At 51.0% G+C, this 18,567-nt stretch overlaps 1 protein-coding gene across 2 annotated transcripts in view; it reads left to right on the top strand.

Moving 5' to 3' along the window:
- The window catches only part of PRKCA (protein kinase C alpha), a 287,239-nt gene that overhangs the window by 108,845 nt on the left and 159,827 nt on the right, over nucleotides 1-18,567 (top strand). The gene's annotated exons all lie outside the window — the stretch shown is intronic.

Here is an 18,567-nt window from a genome sequence, read left to right as displayed (position 1 = left end):
GACTCGGGTTTCTTAGTGGGTGCTTTGTGACTGTGCCCACATGGGAGTCTCAGGCTTTGCTTCTGACGCGTCGGGTCTTGGAGAAACCCCCTCGGGCTGGTGGAGAGAACGATGTCCTCCCCGGGGGCTGGTGATGCTGTGAGGTGGGTCCCCAGCACAGCACCGGGCTGGCCTCGAGCGCTCAGTGGGAGTGAGCTGTCATCACTGGCCAGCTGAGTCACCTCCTGGGCCCTTCTGGACCTCAGACTCCTCTTCACAAAATCAAAGACTGGGGCCTGGTGATTTCACGGATTCCTACTGAATATGAGAACCTCTGTCGCCGCGTATCCACCAGGCTGGTTTGGAGAAGCCGCCCAACCTAAACAAGACAACCTTCAGAAAGTCGCGAAGGTAGTGATTTCCGCACCCAGGGGGCCCGAGAGCAGCGCCCCCAGCTGCTCGGTCGGTGGGGCTGCGCCGATTGCAGTATTTTTAATTTGAGATATTTTTGAGCCGTGAAAGAACCTGTCTTGCAGAATCACACAGTGAGGTGTTTGTTCTTCTGTTAGGATCTTTGTGTGAATGAATCTGCTTTCTGTTTAGGCCACTGGAATCAAGTTACATCTAAGACATTAAGGCTCAAAGAAATCTACAACTTTCTGGAACAGAGCCTGGACTCTGGAATTAAGCAGAGTATTAGAAACAGCCTTGGACAGCAAGGAGATCAAAACAGTCCATCCTAAAGGAAATCAACCCTGAATATTCATTGGAAGGTCTGTTGCTGAAGCTCCATCACTTTGGCTACCTGACGTGAAGAGCTGACTCACTGGAAAGGACCCTGATGCAGGGAAAGGTTGAAGGCAGGAGGAGAAGTGGGCAACAGAGGATGAGATGGTTGGATGGCATCACTGGCTCAATGGGCATGAGTTTGAGCAGCTCTGGGAGCTGGTGAAGGACGGGGAAGCCTGGTGGGCTGCAGTCCGTGGGGTCCCAGAGAGTCGGACGGGACTCAGCAATTGAACAATGAACAACTAGAAACAGCCACCGTGGAAACCCCTAGTGGGACATTCCGATGCTGCTCCTGGGCTCTTTTTCAGGATTCTTTCAGAATCTTCTGAAAGTTTACTGTAAGTTTTCTTAGGTTACTGACTCCCCAGTTTCTATCAGATTAGAGAAAGTGAGGGGAGAAGGAGGGAAGGAATCTTTGTGAAAAGCCTGCTGTGTGTGTGCCGGGCACCCAACACGGGTTCCCGTGTCCCCGTTTCACAGATGGGGAAGCAGAGGCTCTGAGGGGCAAGACTGAAGTCTGCCCACCCCGAGGTGGTGCACTTGGAATCTGAGCCCGTTTCCTTGTCTGCAAGGCGTTCTACGCTTGGGGGTGAACGCCTGCATGGTGACAAAGGCCGGGCAGCTTCAGGGGACGCGGCGGGGCCCACAGGGGCCTGGAACCTAAGTGGCATGTGGGCTCTCATGGGACGACCAGCCTTGTCCTGTGCCTCCTGTCTAAGAAGGGACGGCCCCGCTTCCAGGGCCCCGTCAGATGCCAGCGTGCACGGCGGCTGCCCTGGGTGCTGAGCCCTGTGTCAGCGGGGCAGCCACGCGCACGCAACGGGGTGTGCGGCACAGCGGTGCGGGCTGCAACGCTCGTTAGAAGCGGTGGTGGCTCCAAGGGACAATGTTTGGAGGTTGCAGGGGATTTCTGCTTTCTGGAAGATTCCTCTGGTGGAACACCTTGTCTTCTGGTGGTGCTGGGTGACTGGGGTTTGACCGTGTTTTATTTTGGTCCTGAGGCTATCTCTGCATCCAGTTCTTCCTCAGGGACATCAAGAGGCCAGGAGGGAAGTGTGGCCGTAGGCTGGGGCATTTCTGCTGAGTTTTATGGTTCATGCTGATCTGACTTTCTCCGGGGTGACTTCAAGCTGACCGGTATTGGGGGCATTGCTGTTTTTCCCTTTGGGTGTGTGAGGGCCGCTCTCTGCCTGATCTCTGGCTTGCTCTCTCGGGCGGCTGAGTGTGTGCACAGCCTGCTGGGCAGTGGTGGTCAGTATGCCAGGGCCCCGTGCCGGAGCCGCCATCTCTGCGGCTTTGAGTAATCCATTTGCAGTCTCTGCGGATGAATCATTCATGAAAGCAGGTTTCTATCCTGCTCACTGGATGCAAGCTTTTCTTGCAATGGTGCAGTTGGGGAGACTAAAGCCTTCAAGTGTCTTAGCCCCTCCCTGGGGTTTGTCCCAGTAACAGGTTTATGAAATAGAAACACGGATGTACAGTCTTCTCTGAGACTGTCTCAATATGTCTGTCCTTCAGAAAAGCACGTCCGAACACTTCTGGAGGCAAGAGCTCAGCATCTCATCTGTATATAAAAAATATGTTTCCAACCAGGCTTCCTCCCAAACGCTTCTGGAGGACGTGAAGCAAAAGCTCAGCATCTCATCCATGTGTGAAAAATATGTTTCCAACCAGGTGTCCTCCCGAGTGGTTTTGGTCAATCTCTGCAGGCATGTGTTATCTTGCACATGAAAGTGTAAGCTGACAACCGCCTGGTAACAGTGGAACATTCCAACAGGGAAACACGAGTGTGGCATGGAGCTGTGACGGACACGTTGATGTTCAGAATGGAGAGTGGCCTCGTATTCCAGCGCAGCGATTGCCCTAACTGTGCTTTATGCTCATTTCCTGCTGCAGTAATTGAGGTTCTGAGAGCTCACATGCCAGGCAGCCAGTGAGTCGCAGACGTGACGTGAAACTGTCCGGGGAAATGCGTGGAAGATTGACCGGGTGCCCACAAGACTCTTCTGTCCATGGGGTTTCCCCGGCAAGAATACTGGAGTGGGTTGCCACTTCCTCCTCCAGGGGGTCTTCCTGGCCCAGGGATTGAACCTGCGTCTCCTGCATTAGCAGGCGGGTTCTTTGCCACTGAGCCGCCGGGAGGCCCTTATGCTGGGATTGTAGGAGCCAAAGCGTACTGGCCAGAGAACCTGTTTGCTCGACGTGGAAGCATTTTGTGGGCATTGTGGGAGCTTGTGAGTTAATTGGCAGCCAGAGAGTTAAGAATTGACACCTGCTTAATCTCCAATATGTATCAATGCAAACAGCTCCTACAATTCAGCAACCAAAGAACAAACAACCCAATTGAAAAAGGGGCAAAAGACCATAATAGACATTTCTCTAAAGAAGACATGCAGATGACTAGTAGGCACATAAAAAGATGCTCCACGTTGCTAATTGTTAGAGAAATTCAAATCAAAACTACAGTGAGATGTCACCTCATATTGGTCAGACTGGCCACCATAAAAAAGAAATCTATGAACAATAAATCCTGGAGAGAGTGTAGGGAAAAGGGCACCCTCCTCCACTGTTGGTGGGAATGTAAGTTGGTGCAGCCACTGTACAAAACTAAAAATAGAATGACCTATGACCCAGCAGTTCCACTCCTGGGCACGTATCCAGAGTTCAGAAAGATGCCTGCACTCCGTGTTCCCAGCAGCACTGTTCACAGCTCCAGTGTCCATCGACAGATGAGTAGGTAAAGATGTGGTACATTCATACGATGGAATCCTACTCAGCCGTAAGGAAGAACAAAGTTTGCCGTTTGTAGCAACATGGACGCAACTAGAGGTTGTCATAGTAAGTCAGAAAGACAAGCGTATCACTTACAAGTGGAATAAGGGTTTTCCAGTGGTCATGTATGGATGTAAGAGTTGGCTGCGAAGAAAGCAGAGCACCGAAGAATTGATGCTTTTGAACTGTGGTGTTGGGGAAGACTCTTGAGAGTCCCTTGGACTGCAAGGAGAGCCAACCAGTCCATCCTAAAGGAGATCAGTCCTGGGTGTTCACTGGAAGGACTGATGCTGAAGCTGAAACTCCAGTACTTTGGCCACCTGATGCAAAGAGCTGACTCATTGGAAAAGACTCTGATGCTGGGAGGGATTGGGGGCAGGAGGAGAAGGGGACGACAGAGGATGAAATGGCTGGATGGCATCACCGACTTGATGGACGTGAGTCTGAGTGAACTCTGGGAGATGGTGATGGACAGGGAGCCCTGGCGTGCTGTGATTCATGGGGTCACAGAGAGTCGGACACAACTGAGGGACTGAACTGAACTGAAAATATGGCACAACTGAACTTATCTACAAGAACAGACTCAGATGTAGAGGGCAGACCTGTGTTTGCCAAGGGGGAGAGGTGGGGTGGGAAGAGCTGGGAGTTCGGGCTTAGCAGAGACAAACTCTTAAACACAGGACAGATAAGATGAGGGACGAGTGGCAGGTCTCACCCTACAGCACAGGGAGCGATACCTAGTGTGGGATAAACCGTAATGGAGAAGAGTATTTATTAAACTGCATGTATGTGTGAGACTGAGTTCCTTTGCTGGACAGCAGAGACTGGCAGTCATCTTCTGGAGAGAGCGGGCGTGTGGTAAGGGTTCCCAGACGACGGAGGGTGTTTTGTGGGCCCTCACCGAGGTGTTTCAGTCGTTCCTGAGCAGTTCCCAGAATTTTTCAACTCTCATTTCATCACTTTTGAAATGAACCCCTGGCTGTGGACCATGGGTGGCTCCCATTGAGGTCACCCTCTCTGGACTCGGCAGGCTGGCCGGTGGTGCCAGTGGAGGCTGAGCGGTCCTTGCAGTTTCTGAGACAGTCCCCTGCGAGCAAGGCTGGCTGGCTTTCTCGTGAAGCAGCTTCTCCCTGAAAGGACTCAGGGGAGGACATGGGAGGCTGGAGGGCAGCAGCCAGTGTCCCCTGAAGCCACGTGCTGCTGCCCGCTGAGGGCACAGGGAGGCCCGGGCCGCCAGTGTCCACCTCCAGGGATGGGTGTCCTAGTGGGGCAGCTCCATCTGCCTGATCCTGGAACATCGTTACACAGCGACTCAGGGGGTCTTATTTCTTATAGCCTTACCTGTAGCATCTACAAATGTCTTCATGATCTCTAGTTTGTCCCTTTCTCCAAATAAGACACTCATCAACTGTTTAACTTTACTAAAGCATTTAAACAGTTTTCATGTCCTTTTAAGGAAACTTCTAAGCCAAGATGTAGGTCTTCGTTACCAACGATGGCAGCTTTCTTAGAATCAATTTACGGAAACACGAGCACCTTTGCCTACCACCTCCAGTTTCAGCTTTGTGTGTTTCATAGCTTAATTAGGGAAATAAAATGTCATCTTTAAGAAAAAAAATCTCTTACTAAAAGCGGCTCATAGACTGTTGGTACAGCCTGGAAAATAGTAAGCATAGGGTGTGAAGGAAGAGTTGCACGTATGTTCATACACACATATATCTGTGTATATACACACGTGTACAGTATTCACTTTTTTAATGAGTCACTGGCAATTGGGAGCACTCATTTTCACAAAGTCAGTTTTGACCTGCAGCCCCGAGCAGGGCGGCCGCCTGGAGCGCAGGGGGTGTGCTGGCCGAGTGGCCACCATCCCCCAGCTCCCCGGTGACCTCAGTCGCCTAGTCCCTGTGGCTCCCATCGCGTCCCCATCTCAGGCTGAGGAGCAGCATGAATGTCGCTTGGGTGGGTCTCCCAGCCCCCAAGCACAGGTCCTCCTCATGGTTCTTTAAGAAAGAGACGTTGGAAGGGGCAGAATGTGCCAAGGCCTTATGGCTGGGGTCTGGGAAAAGGCGGCCCCAGGATCTGTTAGTTTCCATGAACTTGGGGGCCTGAGAAGGAGTGGGTGCAGCTTTCCATCAGGAGGTTAAAGACGGTTCGGAAGGCCCTGCCCCTGGAGGCGGCAGCTTATGGGTCACAGGTTTGGGAGTGGGCTCTCTTCTTGGTGCTGGGGGGGTGGGGTTCAGGAGGGCTCGGGGAGAGCACAGCAAGGTCTGGCTGCCCGCCCCAGGATGAAGCAGAGAAATGAAACCTTGGGGTCACATGCCAAGGAGGAAATTCTCCTGACACGTGTGAAGGTGCTGGTACTGGGGGTGAGGACTTGCTATTCAAGGAGTTAGTTACTAGGGTGACCAGGAAAGACAGCGAGATGTGGAAACCGACGTGGAGCTGCTTAGGTGAGAGAGGAAGAGGGTGATTCCACGTGGACAGCGGCCCTCTGCTCAGGCCCCTCCGGGCCCAGGAGGCCCCTTGAACCTGTGCGTGTCCACCTAGTGAGCCTGTGGGCTCTGTTTCCAGTGAGACAGAAACACAGCCTTTTCTAAACCCTTCATTGTGTTTGACTTACCTTTGGTTATCTTTATTTTCGGCTGGGGGGGGGGTATTTTATCACGTTTGCGTGAAGCATTGCCTGAGTTCTAGAGCCTGAGGATATATTGAATGAATGAACTTGAACCTTATGGTGGATGGAGCCCCTAATTCCTGCAACGTCAGTCTGTCTTTGCCACTGCTGACCTAATATTTCATTTCCCTCGTGTTTCTGTGCCCCGAGCCGCGCTCCCCAGAGCATAGTTCGACTTACGCGGGCGGCATCTGTGTGCCTCACAGGGAGTGGCCGACGCCCTCCCTACCAGACAGGCTCTGCGCCCCATCCTGGGGCCGCATGCGCGTGTGCACGAGCCAGCACCGTTGCTCCCGTGTGCTGCCCGCACGATGCACGCGTGTCCCGGGCTCGTCACGCCACGCGGGCCCGTGTCTGCACGTGAGAGATGCCCAGCTGCGAGGTGCTGAGTGGAGCTGGGCTGCAATGATGTGTCGCCGACAAGACAGTCGAGCAAAGTACCGTCATCACAGAGCAAAACTGGGCTTCTCAGCTCCCCTTGGTTTTAGGGGAGAACAAGTGTAAAAGCCATTTTCAGACCAGTGAATCCGAATGAGTCTCAAATACTGAGTAGACTGTTTTCTAAGCTTTATGGAACTGGTACACAAAACACTGAAAAGCATTTTTTTTAAGAATTATTTTGGACCCTAGTTTCCCGACCAGAGACCGAATCCTTGCCCCTTGCAGTGGAAGCATGGATCTCCAGGGAAGTCCCAAAAGTCACTTTCTAAAATGGGGTGAAGAGCTGGAAATTGGGTCAGATTTCTTTCCCTACATCCTTTTGTGAAAAGCTCTGGCAAAGTTGGCTTGACCTTCGGGGAGAGGAGGGCTTACCTTCAAGGTCACCTAACAGCTGGGGGGAGGGGGTGTGGAGCAAACGTAGATTCAGTTTCTTTGGAGGATCTGGACAGGGGAGATGAAGAGGCAGAAGACTCAGAACTGGCTCCATCGGTTCGGTCAACAAAGCTTCGTGTGTTTACAGCCACTGAGGCGACCTCCCGGGAGCCCAGGCTGGAGGCGGAAGCTCCTGGAGGACCCAGGCTTCTCCTCAGTGCCCCGGGCCGTGGCGACAGCCCCCAGCCTGGCATGGATGGCCCCGCGTTTGCTCACTGCAGGCACCAGGGTGGAGATCATCTGTGTCACTATTTATAGCCCAGGAACCCTATCAGCGTTTCTCCAATTTTCTCCTCTTTGTCAAGGGAGCAGAAATCCATGACAGGTGTTTCCACAGAACTGACCTCATCTTTCCTTCCTGGGTTTAGCGCTCGGTTGCCAAAAAGAAGCGCGGAGTGAGCAGACTTCAGGGCGGAGGCGGGGAGCGACGGTCCAGTTCGGCTGCGGACGCCCTCCCACCAGGCTCCTTCCTGCGCCGGAGCTTCTGGGCAGAGAGGCCCAGCTCCTTGGAGGTCCTCTGCGGACCCCAGACCGTAGAGTCAGCTGAAAAGCACAGGCTCCACGTGTGATGACCGAGTCCGTTTTCAGAGACACTGGTGCCTTCCAAAGAGGCAGCACCTCCTCCGCCACCATCCACAGACCCTGACCGCAGACTGGCCTGGTGGGCGGGAGTGGGTGGTGCCCTCGCGGAGGCCCTATCCGGAGCACACTCTTGTCTCCTTTCTCCCCGCGGAGGCGGAGGGTCGGAGCTGGGGGAGCCGCCTGCGCCTCATCCCAGACCCCTGTCCTCTCTCCCGGCATCAGACGTCCCCGACTGCACGCGGGGCTCCTCCCCTCCACTGCGTCCTGAGACCTGGACGAGGGTCAGTGCGGCTCCGGGGCCTGCTCCCACTCTGTCTGCCTGCGGCCGGGGCTCTGACGGGCCTCCAGCCTCGGTCTCCTTGCTCGCGGGCCTGCTCCGTCACCCCCACGCACGTCCTGGGCTCACTCAGGTTTACTCGCCTGGAGCCCTGACACCCCCCTTCCCTTCCGCTGGGCTGCTCGGCTGGCTCAGGCCCGACTTCTCACCTGGGCCCCGCACGTCCCTGCCACCCCCGACCTTCCAGCAAGGAGACACCTTGCGCCCAGAACCGCAGTTAGCACGGGCCCCTCTGAGCAGGCGATCTTCGCCGGTCTTGCCGATCAAAGCCAAGTGCGATGGTCGGAAAATCAGAGCCTTAGCGTGGCCATAGCCGCACCCACACTGAGCACCCAGGGGCTCCGGTTGTGGGGAGATGACCAGCCCCCAAGGGTGCGGTCCTGGGGGATGCTCTGACCCTCGGACCAGCCCCCGGCGTGGAACTCTGCCTCCGCGCGAACTGGCTGGTGACTGCGCTTCCCTTCCTGTGCTGTTTGCTCATCCGTGATGAAGGCACTGAGCTGGAGCTTCCTGAAGGCTGTTCCTGCCGCTTATCTCACTTGGCCAACCCTGTTCGAGGGTCAGCCCCGTGGTCTAGCCGGGAGGCCCTTCTGCAGCCACGTGCCTGCCGTGCAGCAGACGTCATCAAACGCCTCGGTGACTTCTCTCTTGTTTCCGGGTGTGCCTGTGCGCACACGCGGATGGAGACCCTGGACCACTGGCCGCGTGGCTCTGGGGCCCTCTGCCCGGGGAGCCTGCCTCCTGCGGGCATGGGTGGCGGAGGAGGCTGTCTAGCTGAGGGTCTGATGATGCTGAGGGAAGAGGCGCTCTAGGGGACCATGTGCGCTCCACCTTAGCTTTAAGACGTGCCCTTGAAATTGTCACATGCCAAAAGTAAGACTCCCCAGCCCCACCAAAGAGCCCCCGTTGATATGTTGACTATGCCAGTTCATTTCCTTTAGCCTAGGCAGTTAATAGTGACATAGGGTTATGGCAGGAGACGGCTTTGGTGGAACTTGGCGGGTTTAGCATTTTCAGGCGGATTCGCAGCCTGTAAAACTGCTGTGGAATCGGCGGGGAGGATGCTGCCCGATGGTGCTGGGTTGGAGAAGCCCGTGTGCTGGACGACGACACACCAGAAACCACCAGAGAACATATTTCAGACATCCACAAACAGAAACATCTCAAGATAACTCAGAACAAAGTCTCAGTCCAGAAAGTCTAGGGGAAAAGCATCTCAAAGAGCAAAAACATGAGAAAATTATTTTAAATTTGGAAATAGGACATAACGGGACGCAGGGCCTTCCAGTGTTGTTTGGGGCTCTGCTGAGCCAGGCCAGCCGAGGACTATTTATTTCAGGCCTTGCCTGGTGGGCCAGTGGTAAAGACCCTGCCTGTAATGCAGGAGACATGGTTGGATCCCTGGGTCAGGAAGGCCCCCTAGGGAAGGGAATGGCCACCCACTCCAGTGTTCTTGTCTGGAAAATCCCAGGGACAGAGGCCCGTGGTGGCTGCAGTCCATGAGGTTGAAAGAGTCCGCTGTGACGGAGGACTAAGCAACGTCCGCTTTTTAAAATAACGGTTCTCGTCCCAGGGCAAAGTTCTTTTGTGTTTATGTGAGATGAAGAATGTTAACTAATTCTGTCAGTCCTTATGTTGTATACCTTAAGCTTATATGATATTCTATGTCAATTGTCTTGCAATAAAACTGAAAGAAAAATAGTTTTAAAACAAACAGAAAAAAAAAAGATGATTCACAATACATAGTCATTTGAATTCACATGACATGCAGTCACTTGGATGTCCTATGAGGTCCACAGTGCAGTGGTTTCCACTGTCTTCAGAGTTGTGCAAACACCAAGTCTAGTTTACATTTTCACCCCCGAAAGCCTGTGAGCAGTGACTCCCTCCTGTTCTCTAAGACAGCGGTGCCTCTCTTTGTTGTTGTTCAGTTGTTCAGCCGTGTCCGATTCTTTACAGCCCCACGGACTCCAGCACGCCAGGCTTCCCTGTTCTTTGCCATCTCCCCGAGTACTCAAACTCACGATCATTGAGTTGGTGATGCCATCCAGCCATCCTCTGTTACCCCCTTCTCTTGCATTCAATGTTTGCCAGCATTGGGGTCTTTTCCAATGAGTCGGCTCTTTGCATCAGATACCCAAAGTATTGGAGCTTCAGTTTCAGCATCAGTCCTTCCAGTGAATATTCAGGGTGGATTTCCTATAGGATGGACTGGTTGACCGCCTTGCTGCCTTTCTTGCTGGGCTCCATGGCCCCTCAGCGGTGAGCTGAGTGGTGTGTGGATGTTGAGATGTGTCCGTTCTCTCTTGCAGCCAGCTCTCCTTCTACTTCGCACTGTGTTTGGGCATCTACCCGTTTCAGCAAGTTTATGAGGCCCTGGGGCGTGGTAGCAAGTGGACACCGGGTAACCACTGTTGGACTCTCAGCTTTGTCCCAGTTTTTACCTCTTACAGACAGTGCTGTTATAGACCCCTCTGTGCCACACGTTTTTGTGTGTATCTGATGCGTGTATTTTTAAAAAGGGAATTGCTGAGTGTGGAATTGCTGGTGTATAAAACCGAAGGGCTCTAAGCCGATGACGTTGATCTGGTTGTTCCTGCTTTCTCGGTGTTTGGCTTCTTGTCTCTGCTTCTGTCCTTGAGCATTTCAGAGCTGGGTGTTCTCATTTCCATATAGACCCCTGAGGTTGAGCACCCAGCACCATAACTCACAGAATTGTGTTAAATAAATACCTGCTAGGCTCACAATGTCACAAAACAAGTTTGATTCTAAATATATGCTTCCTAATAATTTTCTCTTACAATGATTCAAAAAGCACTTCAGAATCTTGTACCTTGTTACTTTGAATATCATCTTCAAAGTCATATTTTTATAAATTTAGTTGATGGTTGAAGAATTAGAAAGATGTAGATGAACAGAAGGGGGAGAGTGACATGAAGTCTCCCCGGGCGCCATCCTTCCACCAGTTTTCTCTCCGTCTTTGTAGACCCTTCTGCCTGCAGACACATGTGCAACATTTAAATTCTACGAGTGGCTCTACGTCACAGCTGATTCTGGATGACGACTTACTGTGTTTAAAACTTATTTTGCCTTATACTTTCTGGCATCCAGTTTAGAAATATAATACTCATTTTGTAAAGTTGATTTTTTTTGTTGTTTTCTTGCTCTTTCTCTGCCCAACGTCTTTATATGAAAACTTTCCTGGTTCCTTTGTGGCAAGTCCTTCCCTTGAGCTCTCTCACCAGTTACCCACGGGCTTAGGAATTCCTTGGACGCCGTCACATTCCCTTTTGGGATGCTTCTAGCCTCATTACTTAGTAATTAATGTCGTGTTCCACATCTCTGATGCTTTATTCATTCCCAACATACTTGATAAACGAGAGGTAATTAATGTATTTCAGCTCCTTGTGAATTGTTGTCCAAGATAAACCAAGGGAAATACTTGGGTAGAAATTTACATATTAATGTGGACTGACTTTGTCACATAAGCTCCATGTAATCTTGAGAAAATGAAAGCGATTTATTTAGGGAAACTTTCTACATGTGTTTACCGCTAAGGATTAAAAACTGCTGCTAGCTTGTGGGCACCTTCTAATTTCAGAAGTAGCATACTGTGCTTGCCCTTGTTATGGCCTGCGTTTCTAACTGAACTTTAATTTCCTCTTTTCATTCGGAGGCAGTTCTTACTCCATTTCCAACATTGATGGAAATCAAAGCCAAACCAGACATTAAATATGAAACACTTTTTCCCTAACTTTACCCACAGGAGCTTTGTAATTACATGTCATGCCTAAATCAAATTTTAAAAAAGCACTGGATTCCGAAATTAGCGTGTTTACTAAGGGATTTGGAACAACTGCATAATTTTTCTGTGAACCATGACCCAAAGCAGTTAGTTTCTTGGTTGATATGAATCGCATCCCTTTCCACCGGGACTTGAGTTTTCCTCTGACAACCGACCCGCCTCCACCGTTTACGTGCAGCAGCCCAGGCCTGTTTTTACCATTTCCCGTGGATCTAACTGTCGGCTCTGCCGCTCTCTGAGTGAGGGACGTCCCCTGGCCTTTTGTCTTCCCTGAAAGTGACCTTGCGTCAGTCTCTGGCAGGTGCTCACGGACCACGCTGGGAAGACTTGACTTCACCTACTTCCTGGTCTTGAAGTTACCTGTTTATGACTCTGTTTTCCAAACCAGGCTGGAAGCTCTTGAAGCGACCTGAGTCTCATTGATCTTTCCCGTCACCAGGGCCCACACCCCACATGGGATGTAGCTGCTGCTCAGCAAATCGTTGACCGGAATTTAACTAAACTGAAAGCGTCTGTCCAGTGCCTCTGTTTCTTTACAGCCTGCTCTGCTGCTAATTCCTCTATTTTATTTTTTAAGTTTAATTCTTTTAAAACATTATTGAGTGTAGTTTATTTACAATGTGCTATGCTGTGCTGTTGTGTCCGACTCTTTGCAACCCCCACGGACTGCAGCACGCCAGGCTTCCCTGTCCTTCACCATCTCCTGGAGTTTTCGAAAACTCATGTCCATTGAGTCGGTGGTGCCATCCAACCATCTCATCCTCTGTCGTCCCCTTCTCCTCCTGCCTTCAGTCTTTCCCAGCATCAGGGTCTTTTCCAGTGAGTCAGCTCTTCACATCAGGTGGTCAAAATATTGGCGCATTAGCATCAGTCCTTCCAATGAATATTCAGGGTTGGTTTCCTTTAGGAGTGACTGGTTTGATCTCCTTGCAGTCCAGGGGACTCTCGAGTCTTCTCCTGCACCACAGTTTGAAAGCATCAGTTTTTGGCGCTCAGCCTTCTTTGCGATCCAGCTCTCACGCTGTTGAAAGCTCCCTTTGTGAGGCGCTCCCACCTTACAGATTTTAGGCTCCAGGCTCTGCTGGCTTCTCTCCGGGGCTCGTCTCTGGTTTTCCGCTGAGTCCTCTTCCCGACACTCCAGCACATCATCTTCTTGAAACTGCCTTCAGGATTTTCACCATCTCTTCTCAGGTGGCTTCTGGAATCGCTTGCAGACAGAGGCCTGTGAAGAACTGTGCTTCATTAAACCCCAAGTCCTTCCGTGCCTGCCAGCCTTCCTGGCTTTTTCCTCGGAACTTCGCGGGTATTTGTGGAAGGAGTGGCCACATGAGCAACCATGCGACTTCATTTTGAAAGTCAGTGGATATAGGTTATGAAATTTACGAACTCCAGAAAGATAGACACAGCTCTTGGCTTTACCCCGACCTTCAGCTCGTAACCAAGTGGCTTGTTTACTGAACAAATATGTGCTGAAGATGTTGACTCTTCGTGAGGCTGCTAGGATAGCAGGACTTTGACTTGAGGTTGAGTCTGTAGCCTGGGATTAAAGGAGAGACAAGTTGAGGCTGGGGAGAGTATCACTTCATCACTCACCTCCCCCACTCCGCCCAGAAAAGGCTCCCAGGGGGCACAGTTTGGAAACTACAGCAGTGGAGTCTCTCTGAGCGCTCCCCAGCGCTGTTGTTCTCAGCTACCCAGTGATGTTTACAGCCTTTTAAATTGGTAATAATCTTCATGGAGGTGAACGTAAAGGTGACTTCCCTGAACTCTTGGTCCCTTGAGGAAGACGACTGTTTGTTTTCTGGGTGGCTTAATATTTGTGTAGGAACGTGTGTTATATCATCAGTAAAGACTGAGAAAGTGCTTTACAGAATCAGCAAACATCAAGCAAACAGTCATTGTTATGCTTTTTATTGCAAATACCAGCTAATATATAAAGCAGGACATATAAAAAAAGCCAACGATTTTTACCTTGGGGCTCCTGATTACCCTTCTCTATTGAACCCTTTAAGAATTCTGACTGTATTAAACTCGTTAATAGCTGTGAGACAATGAGTCTGTACAAATGCCCCTGATATTTTTGAATCGCACCCTTTCCATTTCACATCAGCAATTTAGGTTTGAAATGACTTTTTTGCCGACAGTCACCCGTAATCTTGGTGGGCCTTTAGTTTTCCCCGTGGAAGTGTGTGCAGAACCCTCATTCACATGCTTGTTTATTGCTCACTGCTGCTTTGGACTTGAAGCTGAGCTCACTGTTCACTGGTGATGCAGGGAGTTTCCAGACACGAACGTGCTGTCCCACAGAGCTGCCGGCGACGGTCGCCCCAAAGCCCTTCCATCCTGTTCCTGTTCATCCCCGTTAGGTGAAATCTGAGGTTGGTTTTCGTACGAAGCTTTACCTGGATGCTGCAGACTTATCTTCTCTTAGCAGCTGGGCTCCATTTGAGAAGCAGGGTGTTGCTCTGCTCTTAAGCACACATACGCCATCTGAGTATCACTTTTATTTATTGAATTATTAACTTTCTAGATCCTGCCTTGGTTTTTTGTGTACGTGTGTGTGTACGTGTGTGTGTACGTGTGTGTGTGTGTATACGTGTGTGTATACTGTGTATATGAGTGTATATATGTATATTGTTGTAGTTCAGTTGCTAAGTCGTGCCCGACTTTTTGTGACCCTGTGGACTATAGCCTGCAAGGCTCCTCTGTCCTCGGGATTCTCCAGGCAAGAATACTGGAGCGGGCTGCCATTTCCTCCTCCAGGGGATCTTCCCGACCCAGGGGTCGAACCCGCGTCTCTGGCACCTGCATTGGCTTTGAAAATGTTCTACATCAAAAATAAATAAGACAAAGGTAAAAGCTGTTCAATAACATAAAATATACCCTGGTCTTTGCATTATAGTTGAAGGAGAGAAAAAAGTGGGAGATAAAGGGAGGAAGAGGTGGGGACAGAGAGCTGGTGATGCCTCTTCCCTCCTCGTTCCTCTTCTTAACTAGCCTCTGTGCTCCCAAAAGGCAAACTGGGTGTCTTGTCCATCTTGGGGAGTAGGGGTGGGCACTTTATAAATGTTTGCTGAGGAATGGAGTGAATGAGTGGTTATAATACGTTTGTAAGTTATTATAAGACTAAATAAGCCTTGCGCAGACACACTGAGAAAAACACATATTTGGCCAAAGAGACAGAGAAAAGGCGAGATCCGCGGGTTACACTTTCTGATGCTCTGCAGCGAGAGTCAGGCTCATCCCTGCCGAGTGCTCCAGGGCAGACGGATTGCCGTTGTGAGCTGGAGGTTTCGTCCGCACTGTAGGAGTCCCTTCTTCATCTGCACTGAGAACTGAAGCCTGATTCCTGAGTATTTTTACTGCCTTCCATCCTTCCAGAATCCTGGACCTGCAGCTTCTTTTCCTGCCTTTCTTGGAAAGATTTGGGGTGACCTTAAGCGAGTGGCATGCGTTTTGCCTCTTAGAGCCTCGTGGTGTCATTACAGCAGGCAGGCCCCCTGGTCCGCCTCACTCATTCCCACCACCTTCTGGTAGGACTCTTTCAGCTGCTAGTGCAGAAAGCTAGGTTCCAGTGGGCATTAGCAGTAAAAAGCATGTACTGAGGAGCTTCTGTATTCGGGTGCGTTAAATTAGATCATATGTATGAAGGGCAGCTGTATTTGAAGAAAATGAAAATTTTAGAGTATTTGCCACTATTTTGTAAAATATTTATTTGGCTGCACCGGGTCTTCACTGCAGGTGGACTCTCTCAGCTGTGGTGTGTGGGTTCTAGTTCTCTGACTGAGGTGGAACCCGGGGCCCCTGACTGGCAGCACAGTCTTAGCCAGCCAACCACCAGGGAGGTCTCAAGAGAATGAAAAATTTAAGGACATTTGATGGATCATTTGCTGTTGTTGAGATGCTAAGTCTTATCTGACTCTTTGCGACCCCGTGGACTGCAGCACGGCAGACTCCTCTGTCCCTCACTGTCTCCTGAAGCTTGCTCAAACTCATGTCCATTGAGTCGATGATGCCATCCAGCCATCTCATCCTCTGTCACCCCCTTCTCCTGCCCTCAGTTTTTCCCGGCATCAGAGTCTTTTCCAGTGAGTTGGCTCTTCACATCAGGTGACCAAGGTATTGTGGGCAAGAATCTCTTAGAAGAAATGGAGTAGCCCTCATAGTCAGCAGAAGAGTCCGAAATGCAGGACTTGGGGGCAACCTGAAAAGCAGCAGAATGACCTCTGTTGCTGGATCATAGACGCGTGATATGGAAGCTGAACGCCAGCATGACAGACCTGCTTCTCTGTCTGCCTGTCTGTCTGTCTCTCCCTCTTGGTCTTCTCTGCTCTGTTTCACTCCAGGGCTCGCCTCTTGGCTTCAGCGTAGCCACACAGTTGGCCTAGATTCTCTGGCCAGGAACATGAGGGCCAGTCCCTCAGCTCTTTCTTTAAGATACATCTCAGCTCCAAGCAGGGAGTGACACAAAGGAGGCAGCATCTGTGGGGCTTGGTGATGGGAAGCTGAGGAGGAGGTTATGGGCGATCCCTCTGGGGGAAGGAGGAGATGCTGACTATTACTCGGGAGAACGTGCACAAAGGCTTGGGCAGGATCAGCGTGCTGGCTGCAGAAAGGCAGATCACACTGTGTGACAGAGTGCATTGATTTGGCTTGTTTTCATGCAACTTTAACACGCATCACACAAGAAGACCGTTTTCATTGTTACAAACCTGAAACCAATAATTTTCTTTTAACATGCGAACAGAATATAGGCTCAGTTTTTTGTTACTTTCCCCGCAAAGCTGAAAGCCGTTCGCTTGCCTTAGAGGTTTTCCTTTCACTGTGTTCTGATGTGACGTTACCTTTCATTAATCCCTTCCAGCTAAGCAAGATTTAATTAAAACCATCTCACATGATGGCAGCCATTTATGTATTTAAAAAAGGAGGTCTCAGAAGCTTGGCTGCCCGTCTTCCGCTCTAAATGAAGTCTAACTATTAAATTTAGTAGGCTCCTTTTTTGAATTGCAGGTTTGTTACATAATGGCTTTTATCCCCATTAATTTTGGACAACGGGACTTTTATCCACATGTTTCATTTTACGTGACTATGAGCTGAAGTTGAAATGATACGGACTTAAGACTTGAGGGTGAAAGGAAATTATTGTTTAAACCAAATGGAAGGTGATACCTAAGTGTGTCTTTTCTCCCCTCAACAAGCCTGTGATCCATGTGATGTATAAACAGGGATGACCCTGTTTTACATGTAAAGAGGTGACAGACGGTCCCGAGGACTGGGTGGAGAGCCAGGCTCTGGGGGTGAGGCCCTGGTTTCCATCGCTGGTGCTGATGCTGACTCTCTGCACAGAGATGTGAAGGTCGGAGGAGCCCATTTCTAATCCTCTGAGATCGTGTGAGTCCTTGGCTCTGAAAACTCAGTTTTTCCCACGTCTCCCCTAATCTGGCGTGGACTTTATGTAGAACCTAATGAAATGGAAGTAAATTCTTCCTTGGTTTTGCAGCTGGGTCCCCTGGGAACAAAAAAAAGCCGTGGATCTACATAAGCAAGACTCCACGTCTGTGCTTATTTATACCTTATGTATAGCTTCATGAATCTCACTCCAGGTTGATGCATGATTATATTGTGGTGAGCCTGGCATGCTACAGTCCATGGGGTCGCAAAGCGTCAGACATGCCTTAGCGACTCAACAACAAACTGTATGCAACTTAAAACTTACGAGTTCACCCATGTTCACAGGAACCGCTCAGTGGACTCAGTATACACACAAGATTGTACAACTGTCACCACCAAGCACTTCCGAAACCTTTTATCTTTCCAAACAAACTCTGTGGGCTTGAATGGAGAGGGTCTCCCTGTTCCCTCTCCCTAATCAGCGCTGCCCTGGGGTGGGGGGCAGGTTCCCTTTCTTTATCTCATCTCTGTCTGAGTCCTTGAACCCGCCTGGATCACTCGGGGGAGCAGCTCTCTGGGGGCGTTCGCCGCCCTTTCAGATTATATTGCTCAGTGCAGGCCTGATTCCAGGATGCGACTGGACTGGGGGTTCCAGGTGTACAGTCTGTGCACTTCCTGCTGGAGAGCTGAGTGCACTGGCAGGCTCAGACGCCAGCCGGCGGCAGGGACCTGATCCGTAGGGGCTTATCAGCTGTCGCCTGGACCAGAGGAAGCGCTCGAAGGCTGGTGCGCTGAGCAGGGACTCAGCGTGCTCCATGTCTGCCCCACGCAGCGTGTCCGTAATAAACCGTGCAGAGGAAACGGGCCCTGTGGCCCTTGTCTTCCTCAGTCCACGAGTGGAGCCGAGCCTGTGTCGGGAGAGTGGCTGACGGGCCTGGTCTGAGCATCCGCGCTGCAGTCCGTCCGTCCTCAGGAGCCTGCGATGGGGCGCTGCGCCGGACACGGCCCGGAGGCCGGGGCGGTGAGGGCCGGGGGCGCCTCTGCGGGGTCTCTCCCGCCCGGGCCCTCCTCCCACCCCCGTGAGGCCCGCAGCCCCTCACCCGGGCTTCCCTGTCCTGAAGGCGGGGCTTCGCTGACCGTCCACCTTCCTGGGGTGGCTCCCTAAGTGCCCCGTTCTGCCTGCTCGAGCCCAGCCTGAGGTCTTTGTGTTTAAAGATACACTTTTGCATTGACATTGTATTATGACCATCTGAAAGCTGTTTAAAAAGAAAGCAGTCATCCTTTATCCTGCTTCCCTGACACATACACCCACAGCTTCACGCTCTGGGTTTCACACACACACACACACACACACACACACAC

Source organism: Oryx dammah, unplaced genomic scaffold (genome assembly GCF_014754425.2).
Source record: "Oryx dammah isolate SB20612 unplaced genomic scaffold, SCBI_Odam_1.1 HiC_scaffold_8, whole genome shotgun sequence".
Taxonomy (NCBI): domain Eukaryota; kingdom Metazoa; phylum Chordata; class Mammalia; order Artiodactyla; family Bovidae; genus Oryx; species Oryx dammah.
This window is presented reverse-complemented; position numbering and strand designations above follow the sequence as displayed.